At 44.6% G+C, this 12,585-nt stretch overlaps 1 protein-coding gene across 5 annotated transcripts in view; it reads left to right on the top strand.

Moving 5' to 3' along the window:
* The first annotated feature begins 1,897 nt into the window (after positions 1-1,897).
* Positions 1,898-12,585, top strand: part of NIPA2 (NIPA magnesium transporter 2) — a 140,098-nt gene continuing 129,410 nt past the window's right edge. The window contains exon 1 of one of the 5 annotated variants that reach the window (XM_085622865.1): positions 1,898-2,171. The gene's annotated coding sequence lies outside the window, so the exon portion shown is untranslated. The remainder of the gene's footprint in view (positions 2,172-12,585) is intronic. The other 4 variants (XM_085622866.1, XM_085622868.1, XM_085622867.1 and 1 more) reach the window with 4 other exon arrangements.

Below are 12,585 nucleotides of genomic sequence, written 5' to 3'. Positions count from 1 at the left end.
TACTTGGTTTCTAGCTTACGAAGGAAAGCTTCCCAGTTATATCCCCGTCTGAGGGGTAAGACCGCATACACTACAAAATATCTCAGATGTTCGAGACTATTGTTGTGGGAGTCCTTAAAGTGTCTAGCAACCGGGTATGTTGCATCACAGTTGGTATTCGCCCTAATGTGCAGGAGTAGCCTTTTGTGGACCTGCTGTTTTGTACTTCCTACATACTGCAGACCACAAGAACACTCCAGCACATACACCGCATACTCAGTTTTACAAGTGAGCAACTCGGTGAAGTGCACTGGTTCCAACTTGAACAGGGTACTGTAGGTAGTTTTCCTACCCCCATATTTGCATGCTCTGCAAGATGTGCACTTAACAAATCCCTTTCTAGAATTCAACCAGGTTTTGGTCGTTTTTATTTCAGGACTACTGCTGACCAGGGTGTCACGCATTGATCGAGCTTTCCTAAAGGTAATGAGAGGAGTCATGGGTAGTTGATCCCCAAGGATTGGATCATTCCGTACCAGCCCCCAATTTTTATTCACTAACCTACGTAAAGACCGGTGTTGCCTGTTGAAAGTCAGGATCAGTCTAGTAGGTTGATCAGAATGATCAATGTTTTGAATCATAAATTTGGTTTTACTACACAATGCATCGGATCTCGAGATCAAGTTAGTTTTTTGATTGCATTGTCAATTGTAACCGGTGAGTAGCCCCTAGCCAGAAACCTGTCTCTACTTTCATTCTGTGCTGTTACACAGTCACTATCATTGCTACAAATACGTCTAATTCACAGCATTTCCCCAAAGGGAATGCTGTGAATAAGATGTTTTGGGTGATGACTGGTAGCATGAAGTACTGTGTTGCCCGCTGTGGGTTTTCTATGTAGCCTGGTCTCCAACCTGTCATTTGCTACAAATACTTATAAGTTCAAGAAGCACACAGATCTTTTGCTCAAGTGGGCTGTGAAATGTAAATTGAGATTGTTTTTGTTGATCTGTTCAGTAAAAAGGAGCGCGCGTTCCTCCGTGCCTCTCCAGATTGAAAACAGATCGTCAATGCACCTGTACCAGCGTAACACATGATTTGCCAGGATGTCACCATACTCCACTTTCAGGACCCGTTCTTCCCAAAGCCTCATATGGAGGCAGGCATAACTGGGTGAAAAACATGCCCCCATCGCTACACCTCTAATTTGGTGAAATACCTGGTTTTGGAATAAAAAATATTTTTTTTTCCAAGCATGTCATAATCATGGTCATCAACATCTTATTGTGTAAATACAGATACATAGGTCTAGTACCCAAGTAGTGATCCACTGCCTTAACTCCATCCTGGTGATGGATACTGGTGTAGAGTGACGTAACGTCAAGGATAATCAGTACGCACTCTAAATCCCATTTGAATATATATATATATGTTTGTGAAAGGCCAGCATACCTTTCAAATCTACTTTGCATTATGACCTGACCGTTGTCCCAAATACCGGATGGAACATGTATTAAAAGAGTCGGGACACCAGGGCAGTACTCTGAAAACCGGGTCTGTCCGGGAAAATCCGGGATGTCTGGTCACGCTAGGTGTGCCACTACCAAATGGTCAGATGTTGCTCCCTCCCATACCCCCGGGGCTTCACTCCAGGCACTCACAACATATGGAAATCTCTGCCTACGCTCCTCCTGCTACCCCAACCTACGGAACCTCAACACCCACTTCAACGGGACCTGCACAAGCAACTTCTCTTGAGACGATGTTATTAAGCTTATCTCGGTCACGTAAGCGCATGTCCTAGGCAAAATGCCTTTCTTTGTGTTCTGCTATAACGAAAACATCTCGGGATTCATACTGAATTTCTCACTGCAATGCTGTACTCTGTTTATATTAGGGACTCAGGCTGTAACTATACGCATGATGACGCACGAATCTCGGACGTGACGTCCTTTGTCACGTGATTTTGAGTCGTTGCTTACGGTCATTCCTCTAATGGGGGCGAGTCACTGTCTGCGCGGAAGTGGCAGAGCCGGGCCCCAGGCTGAGCACAAGGGGCAAGGGTGTGAGGCTGCAGCGGATGTACTCTGTCTCTGGCCTCATGGAGGAGACGACGGTAGTATGGGCTTTGGGGTGTAGGATGAGCAGGACCCAGACCAGCGGCAGCTCCTGAAGCTCAGCGCCGACTAGAGGTATGGACTGCTATTGGGAGGAGACTCCCAGTGCTCTAGGGAGGGTGGCTGAACACAGGGTACAGAGACAATGACGGGCTCGATAGAGCCATTGACAGCCCCGGGCCACTGAACGTTCAGGAACCACAGCTTAGGGGTGTTTATTTTTTTAAAGAGATGGGAGGCAGGCGTGTAAGTCTGCAATTTACCCACGTTCGTCGTAGTGGTGTACCCAACTGTAAAATATGGTGCCACAATTAGGGTTGGGTATTGTGCCACTGGGAGGTAGGGCGGTATGGGCTTATTTTGAATGTTAGACAGTGTTCTTAAACTTCACTACGTGTGTCCAATCGTTGATTTTTGTTTTGTGTGTGCAAAAAGAGCTTTGGACAAGCTAGGAGTAGATCGCTATTGAACACATGCCACGGAAAACGTGCCCCTGTTATAGACCCAGTGAGTTAGTGCAGGACGTTGAATATCTGCCACAATGGACTGGGTGTATCCTAAGGTCATAGGTTCCAATGGCAGTAAGGTGGTTAGGTGGTTTATTGCACCATCTGCACGTGTGTGTATGTGTGTATTCATAAGACTGTTTGTTGAGGGTTTCTTTATAGTGTGCCCCTTGTTTTCAGTTAAGTCCAGTAGAATTACTTAACTACTGTATGTATTTGGTCGATCATCTCAAACGTAAGGTGTTCTACATAGAAATTACTGTGTGCGTGGAGTCTTTATGAAATCAAATTACTAAAAGTTGTTTGAGAGTATACGTTGTTGTTAGATCTTGAATTAAACATTTTTTTTATATTACACATATGTATGGAACAGTGAGAAACGGTGATTCCCACAATCGTAAACGTTTTGGTAACGTGCCTAAACACAGATTGACAATTGGTCCCAACAGGAATAAATTATTCTTTACTATCCACAAATTGACAATCGACGCACAAGCAATGAGAAAAAATTCAAGGAGGGAAGCGATTAGGAAAAAGTGCTTGTGAAAAGATCATTCCAGACTCTCTCGGAGACGGCCCAGGAATAAAGAACTGATTGAATTGGCATTACTTTATTTACAATTCAAGTGATATCTAAAAGCATGACCCCCCCCCCCCCCCCCCCCCCCCGATACATTTTTGTCCACAGATAGGATCACCACAGGACCTTCATATTCTTTATCCTTCACCTTTGGAGTGTCATGGCCCTAATTTGGATCCCAGTGCGACCAAGGTGTTATGTAAAATACACTTTGCACATCCAGTGATTGGATCCTTTTGGACCATTGTTGCATACTATGCTGACTTACCGGCCCCCAGGAGCCGTGTTGCCCTGAGTGCGAGGCCTGTCACCAGTCCCCTACTGGTGGTTTCTAGGTTGCCCTTCGCTTTGTCCTGATAAAGACCCCATTTTAAGGAATAATCGGCCTGCCTTCTATTTGAGGTCGAAACGTCGACATATACAACTACCTGTACTGAAGATACTATCCACGTCTTAACTTTTTCTAAAACTATGGGTTGCATTTTAAGACCGTGGATGATGGTATTAGAAGGGAGTTCCAGCCAGGCTTTCTCGTATGAATTTGTATAATCGGTTGTATATATTGTATATTTGCTCTTAACTTTCACCTCCCCCTTGATCTTTTCACAAACAATCTTTCTAATCACTTTCCTCCTTCTTACTCACCATTGAGCAGCTTCATTTTATGTAAAATATCTGCACAAACATGTATTGACTAATTGATAAAGTTATGATTTTTTTTTCGCAATTCACATATGTCTGTTATCAATTTCTGGGTACTAAAGAATAATTTATTCTCGTTAGGGCCAATTGTGTTTCATACTACTTCATACCCAGGTAATACAGCTATTTGGGGTTCCCCGTTGTTTTGTAATGGTAAACACAGATTGAAACCAAAGTCTCTGGGTTCCAATATCAAAATGACTACATTTCAATATGTTAATAGTAAAACATTGAATAAGGTGCATTTAAGCTATTAGCAAAAAGATTTTTTCAGAAGGAAAACCTAAGTGAAATGCATGCACATTTGGTAATTGTGTCTGGAATTCAAATAAATCTTGCTAATGAGGGTCCACTGTGAGGTACTAACAGATATATGGCTCTATGCGCATGAATTGCTTCCACCTATAAACACTTACCAATGTGATAAACATTGTGTACTATTTTTGCTCTTCCTCCCTACCAACCTACATCTCCCACAAAAGCATGCCCTCGAACACTGGTACCAGTGATGTTTGTCCTACAGCTCCCTTCCATCACAACAAAGATGTGGGGACTCGTGTCTGTGGGCCACCAAGCAGCTGATTACAATAAATCAAAATCTTTTTAAGCTAGAACAGGCGAGAAACCGAAGATTCAAAAGTGAAAGGTTTTTCTGTATCAGTTCATTTTAAATCACCAAGATCTTAATGCATGTTAAGCACTTCCTTTCTTTTCTCCCTACCTGTTTTGGGTAGGCTGGAAGGTGGGGTTACCCTAAACAAACACTTGCAGATATTTATCGGGACGCGCACCGCTGCCTCAGATGCTGCTGTTCCCAAAGGAACATGACACAGACACTGCCACTGGCCTGGACAAAAATATGTGTGTCTTGGTACCTCCTGGGTGTACATGCATTATGTAATCTAGCGTAATGCAACAGGTCTGCTGTATATCCTCAAAAAAAATATAGCTCATTGGTAATTCATTTAATTTTTAGTATTATTCCACTGTGGTCCAGTCTTATCCTTGGTAGTCGTTCTGTGTTATTACTTCCCAATTAGAGTGAAACTATCTCCTGGCGTGAGAATACATCAGCAACACAGTCTGTAAAGTGGAACCATACGCGTTTTTTGTTGCTGGCTTATTTAGCGACAACTTGGCCTGAGTGCTTTAATACACTTAATACTTTAATGCAGAGGGTGTGGCCAAGATGGCAGCGGCATAGGAGCGTTTTTTGGAGGCTCCACCACCCAGCCTGCCATTCTGCCATCCTAGCCCCTCGACTGCTTGCCAAACTGGTCAAGGTGGGAGGCCCGTGGTGTGGTGGACCCCGCGGCGGTCGTGGAGCCGAGAGGGAGGTGGGGGGGTCATTTAAGACAGCGGGTGCGTCCGGCCTGAAGCCACGCCACACCTCCCAAGATGGCGGTTGGGCCTGTTACTCTTCCCTGAAAAGCTGTCCTCCGCAGAGCCTAGACAGTGAACGCTCCTCGGCAGAGTCTGCCCCCTTTGCAGCTGGCGGGTGATGGGCCTTGTAGACCGCCCTGTCGTCGGTCCCGGGGATAGCGGAGCCCCTGGAGGTTCAAAGTGTTGCAACACACTTTCCCAGATGATGACTGCATGCCTGCATCGCAGCCCTGAACTGCCCCCCATGCAGGTCCACAAGGTCAAGAACTCTACTAGCCTTTTCCCCAGAGTGGGCACAGTAAAGCAGATCAGTGGGGTGCACGATGGCCACTTTGCATCGCCTGCATGGACTCTTGGGGCCTAGGCCCTATATGGACTCTACACCATGAGCACCTAAGTCCCAACCACCGCTGACCTCAGTACGGTGCATGGTGAAGCAGCTCCGAAGGGCGAGCTGAGCCTGCTAGGCTCTACAGCAAGGACTCCTGGGGCCCAATCCTGGTTGGTGACTTATCACAATGACTTCCCCAGACTGTCCTGGCTGCCACAGTGCCTCCATTGGGTCGGAGATGCCCCTCCTGGAGGTGATGATCTCTCTTCTGATGCTTCTGTCTGTGGAATGGGGATCCGCCCGCTATCTTCATCGAACTCCTGTGGATCTATTCACAGTTCCTGAGTGCCCTGAAGATGTGGAGGGGTGGTGGGAGCGGATCCCTGCAGCTCCCGCTCCTGGGTGGTAGCCGCAATGGCTCTCCTCCTGTGACTTTGCACTCACTCCCTGTGCTGGAAGCTTACCCAGTCTCACTGGACAACACATTTGCGGGTTGGTTCTTGCGGGTTGGTTCTAACACCAGATCAACGCCGTATCCTCGACCTGCTGAAACACCCTCCGCATAATCAAAAGACTTTCAGATAGATCCCAACCGAATCCAGAAAAAAGTCATGCATGCTCTCATCAGCAGACTGTACTACAACAATGCTCTCTACACTGGAATCGAGAAGAAACTCTTTCTCAAACTCCAGACTGTGCAGAATGCCGCAGCCAGACTGATCCTCGACATCCCCGGTCGCAGTCATATCACCCAACACCTCCGCGAGCTCCACTGGCTTCCAGTCGAAAGAAGAATAACCTTCAAAGTCCTCACCCATGCATACAAGGCACATCACAACACCGGACCCGGATACCTGAACAGCTGCCTCTATTTCCACACACCCAAAAGACACCTCCGATCAGCTCAGCCTTCTCTGGCCTCCGTCCCACGTATCACAAGACCAGAACGGGAGTAAAGTCCTTCTCCTACCTGGCAGCGTAAGCCTGAAACACTCTTCACCTCCACCTCCGGCAATCTCCCACAGTACCCCTACTCAGGAAGGACCTCAAGACCTGGCTCTTCGGATGACACCAGCACTCAACGGAGACGTCCCCCTCAGTCTCCCAGCACCTTGAGACCCTCACGGGTGGGTAGTTATGCTACCGTGATCGCTTGATTGAGACCCTCGGATCAGTCCTGTGGAGTTCCTCATTGCCATTTCTGCATGGTTCAGCACCCTACAGTGAGACAAGCGTTTGGCGCTTGAGAGCTGACTGCAGGATCTAGAGGCCCATTATAAACAATCCGTTCTGAACAAACCAGAGTGCGCTCAGTTTGGAAGCAATCGCTTTCAGCCTGCAAGGAGTTGAAAGCTCTTGACTATGACAAAGCTGAATATGCATTGTTGCGAATGTGGCAAAAAGTACTACACCGGCGGCAATCAAGCCGAATGTCTGATCACATTCAAACTCCGACCTAAGTGCCACAAGGAGCCTGTAATGCGTATTCCTAGGCAGAGCGGGACAGAGGCCCAGACAGAAGAGCTCATCGCCCAGGAATTTGAGCATTTCTACTTGAATCCTCGCTCCTCTGAGCAGTGCAAGCAGACCGCCATAGCTCAGTACCTCTCTGAGGCACCCACTACTCCACTTCCTTTCCAGGACTTCGCTCACCTTGAGGAGGACATCAAGCAGGCAGAGATCATCTCCTGCATCTCTCACCTAGAGATCGGGAAAGCACTGTGCCCAGATGGCTTCACCACGGCCTTGTACAAGACCTTCTGCTCACAGTTGGCCCCATTTCTTTGCCTGCTTAATTCTGTTTGACACTTGGGCCGTTTACCACCCACCATGTGCGACACAGTGATCTCAGTGATCCTTAAGCCGGGGTAGGACCCAGCCTCATACAGGCCTATTTCCCCTCTGAATGTTGACGCCAAACTGTTCACCTGGGTCTTGGCTGGCCGACTGAACCCATATATGCAGTGATTGGTAGATCATGACCAGACAGGCTTCATTCCAGAGAGGGACTGTACAGATAACACCAAACTCATCTTAAACATTATTGATCAGGCCGCCCGCTCCTGCAGGTCCGCACTCCTGGTCTGTCTCTACGTAGAGAAGGCATTTGATACAGTACCCTGGCTCTTCTTGCAAGCAACATTAGAAAGATTCGGTCGAGGTCCTCGATTTTGCAGATGGATACGGAGAGGTTATATCTGCCCGTAAGCCAGAGTACGGGTTAATGGATTTCTTTTGCAACCCTTTCGGGCTCTCTGAGGCACAAGGCAGGGATGTGCGCTATTGCCCCTCCTTTTCACTCTATACGTGGAGCCCTTTGCTGCAGGAATCAGACGGAATCAGCAGATTGCTGGGATCACATTGGGAGGGGAGTTACACAAACTGAGCCACTGCGCAGATGAGGTTTTGGTTCCCTTATCGAACCCCTGAACCTCAGTCCCGGCCCTTCTTCACGCACTCCACCTCTACAGCAATTTTTCAGGCTTTAAAATCAATGTTCAGAAATCCCAGATACTTGACTCCCCCCGGCTAACGACTGCCTCACTTTGTAGGGTATGTTTGTTTCTGCTTACGTGGGCGTCCCATGCTGTCCCATTCCTTGGGCCTCGTGCTATGCTCCTTATTATGTAAAAGAACGAAGCACAATTATAAAATGCTGGTAGCAACAGCCAGCTTTGACCTACACACTTGGGCAACGGGGGTCTTTCCTGGCTGGGCTGCCTGGCTGCAATAAAAATGACTCTCTTGCCCTACATTCTTTGTGTCATGCCGACCCACCCAACTCAACCTCCACACCTTCTCCTTTCCAAATTGCAACGCATGATCAAGTCTTTTTCATATGGGAGGACACAACACCTCGTACAGGCTGGAACCCAGCCTACCTCCGACAGGCAGATGGTGGTCTTGGTATACCACATTTTACTGCTTACAATGTCGCCGCCCAGTTGTGTTACATGCTGAAGTGACACAGGCCTGTCTCGGAAGATAATTGGACTTTCATAGATCAGGCGATTGCTGGAATGCACATATGGGAGGTTTCTTGGTTGGCAAAATACAATCGACTCCTTACTGGTGCTTAAGCCCACTTAGGAGGCCTGGGATAAAGTTTCTATCTCCCGAGTGGCTGGTATGCGGTGGCGACGGCCCCTTCTCAAGTGACGACACCAGAACTGATAAGGACAATGTAGCCGGCTCCTAAGCGGGTGGTGGTTGGCGCATAACCCGAAAGCAGGTTATATTATCTTGACTGCAGGTGCGGCTTACCAATCTGCATATGCTTATGAATCTCTGTGTGTAAAGTATGCTGCCGTAACATGTATTCTTTTACCAAAACAATAAAAACCGATTTGCAAAAAAAAAAAAAAAAAAGTATTTAGACAGTATCTTAGTTGTTACCATGAGGTTACTCTGGTTCTGCTTGCGAGGGACTTTCCTTGTTGAGGAGGAATGTGCATTATACTGAGGTTGTTCCAATAAGTTCTCACGTCTGATCTTCTTTAGTGTTTGCTTCGTATGTGCCATTCATTAGCAATTGCTCAAATCTTTAATGCTTATCCTATCATATAGTTTGGCTGTCTGTTTCGTAATCCTAAATGTGGCCTTAGCAGCATTGATGGTGAGCCTTGTGTTCTGCAAAAATAGTTTGAAGCTGTTAAATAACTAGGCGGTACATTACTGATTTGGTTAAAAATAATAATACTGCATCGAAAGAGGACACTGTGCATTGTAGACAGAGAGCAATATATATATATATATATATATATATATATCACCAACAGTCCCGATAATGGAGAAGGCTGTCAGAGAGGGCGGTCCGAGTTGGGGTAATCGGCAGCCCCAATTATAAAACTCCAAACTTTTCTTTATGCAAAAGTAAACACGGACTCCCAGGAGATTTGCAGTTCTAAAGCTTGTTTAATAGACTGCACACAACAACGCGTTTCAGCTTTCGCCTTGTTCACGTCAAAGAAAATACTGTTTGAATAAAGTTAAATACAATTGATTAAGCGCAAAATAGACAACAGACTCAACTAAACCACATAATGGTACAGGGAGATGGTAATATGGCGGCCATCTTAGCCTGGTGCAAAATTCATTCAAAAAACCTGTAATGTGAGATAACACTACAAAAATTGTAAATAAATAAAGCAACAGTGATTGACTTTCATTATCACAGCTCAATACTATTTTCAATGAATGTGAAAAGCAAAAGCAAATCATACCCCATATCATACCAAAAGACGTATAAAAATATACATCAAACACAATGCGTTAATATAGCCCAAGTGGGCAAAACACAGGTTTTGAAACCTAGAAACCTTCATACAAAAATTACTTGCCTAATAAGTAAATCTCTATTACTGTATCAATTACAGTCATCGATATGCACAATTCCTCCTACATATATAGCCCCAGTGGGCAAAAGAAAAATACAATGCTATAAATAATTTACTTAAGCTTGATACGAATTTCAAGTTCATCAGAAGGCCTCAGCATAATAATGGTACCACTCCCTGAAAAACATAATAGAACAAAACAAAAACAGATTTAATAACACATAATTCTAGCCTCAGTAATAACAATATAATAATAACAGTTTTAGTTGTGCAGATGTACAGATAGCTCCTCACTTGAGTTCAACCCTTTTGGAAACATAGTCTCGAAGTCCACAATAAATCTGGACTCCAATTGTCTTAAATGAAGTACTTTGTTCCCTCCACGTACAGTATCAGTAACAGCATCTAATACCACCATTTTAAGAAGCCGTTCATTTTGGGCATGTTGCTCGAAAAAGTGTCGTGCCACAGGGTATTGTTTATTGTTATGGCGCAGTGCCCTTACATGTTCTAGCACTCTTTTTTTTGCACGATGAATGGTGCTACCAATGTATGCCTTATTACAAGGACATACTAGTGCATAAACACAATACATAGTATTACAAGTGAGAGCTTTTTTGATCTTAAATTTTTGACTCATGCTGCTGAATTGTACCTCCGTACAGTCCACACTGTATCTGCAAGCCTTGCAGTTTTTACAACAACGGAATCCTGGCCTGCCACTACTTTTTAAGGTCGTGTCACTAGTAATAACATTAGGACTTAGCTCATCCCTCAGAGAGTTGCTTCTCTTAAAAGTGACTTGCGGATGGTTCGTCAGATGTTTTTTAAGGTTATTGTCAGTCATCAACACGTGCCAGTGTTTATCCAGAACACGGCGCAAATCATGCGCCTTTCCAGAGTATGTGGTTATGAAACGGAGACTTTCCACTTCTGATGCACGTGGTGCTGGATGTAACAACTCGTTCCGTGCCACAGCATCAGCTTTTTTACAAGCTTCTTTGATGGTGTGTGAGTGATAGCCTCTGTCTCTAAAGCGTTGCACCATATTGGCTTTTTCATTAAGATAGCTGGTCTCTGTACTACAGTTGCGCTTCGCGCGTAGTAATTCCCCATATGGGATGCTGCATACCAATTTCCGAGGATGGGAGCTTGATGCACATAGAATGCTGTTACCTGCGGTCTTTTTACGGTAAAGATGTGTGTGTATGGTTTGGTCAATGATCTCCACCCTAACATCTAGGAACTCAACAGAGGTTCTACTAACATGCTTGGTGAAGACCAAATTGTAAGGGTTGTCATTTAGCTTATCTACAAAAGCACTGACAGAGTTGAGGTCGCCTTTCCAAATTAAAAAGATGTCGTCAATATATCGGAGCCACAGGACACAGCTGGAAAAATCTTCCAACTGCCAGGCCACCTGCTCCTCCCACCAGCCCATGACCAGATTGGCATAGCTGGGGGCAAAGCTGGGGTATGGCATAGATGGGGTATGATTTGCTTTTCACATTCATTGAAAATAGTATTGAGCTGTGATAATGAAAGTCAATCACTGTCGCTTTATTTATTTACAATTTTTGTAGTGTTATCTCACATTACAGGTTTTTTTAATTAATTTTGCACCAGGCTAAGATGGCCGCCATATTACCATCTCCCTGTACCATTATGTGGTTTAGTTGAGTCTGTTGTCTATTTTGCGCTTAATCAATTGTATTTAACTTTATTCAAACAGTATTTTCTTTGACGTGAACAAGGCGAAAGCTGAAACGCGTTGTTGTGTGCAGTCTATTAAACAAGCTTTAGAACTGCAAATCTCCTGGGAGTCCGTGTTTACTTTTGCATAAAGAAAAGTTTGGAGTTTATATATATATATATATATATATATATATATATATATATATATATATATATATATATATATATATATATATATATGTATATATGTATATATATATATATAATTTTTTTTTTTTTTTTTTTTTTTTTACTGCAGTAAGCGGGTTTTAATGTTTTTGTCACGTGAGTGCAAACCACCAATACCATTTAATAACTCCACTACCTTCACAGCCTAATGGTTTTGTCAATGCTTGCTTTTGTCCTCATATGTTAGCAGACTTGCGCTTACTGAGTGTAGCGGAGGCAGTTGGGAGCTGTGTGCAGCATCGAGTCACAGATCAAAATTCGAGCAATTAAAGGGGCCCCTTTAATTGGTCGGATTTGGATTAGAGTCATCGCCTGTTAATTACAGTGCTCTGAAGCTGCTTCCTGGTAAACCGCTATCATGTGCTCTATTAAGTTGTTTTCTTTATTCGTCTTATGCTCTTTCTGTTATACTTGTCAATAGCTTCCATTGTTTTATACCTCTTTAAAGTGCTCTAAAGATTACCCTCATATGTTGCTGCTATTTAATTTTAAATCTGGGAAATTGATAGTTGCTTCTCCCTTGGGCCCGATTCTCTAAATGCCGAGAAGTCATAAATTGGTCCATACGACATTATTCCTGTGTTGGAGTTCGTGTGTAACATATGCCGTTCTCAACTCTTTCTAGGCTTGCCCCTGAAAAAAATCCCACGGTCATAATTTTCATATATAAATGTCCGCACCCGGATCGAACGTCCTATGGAAATCTGATGCGAATGTGCAGAGGACA

Source organism: Triturus cristatus, chromosome 8 (assembly GCF_964204655.1).
Source record: "Triturus cristatus chromosome 8, aTriCri1.1, whole genome shotgun sequence".
NCBI classification, from domain to species: Eukaryota; Metazoa; Chordata; class Amphibia; order Caudata; family Salamandridae; genus Triturus; species Triturus cristatus.
This window is presented reverse-complemented; position numbering and strand designations above follow the sequence as displayed.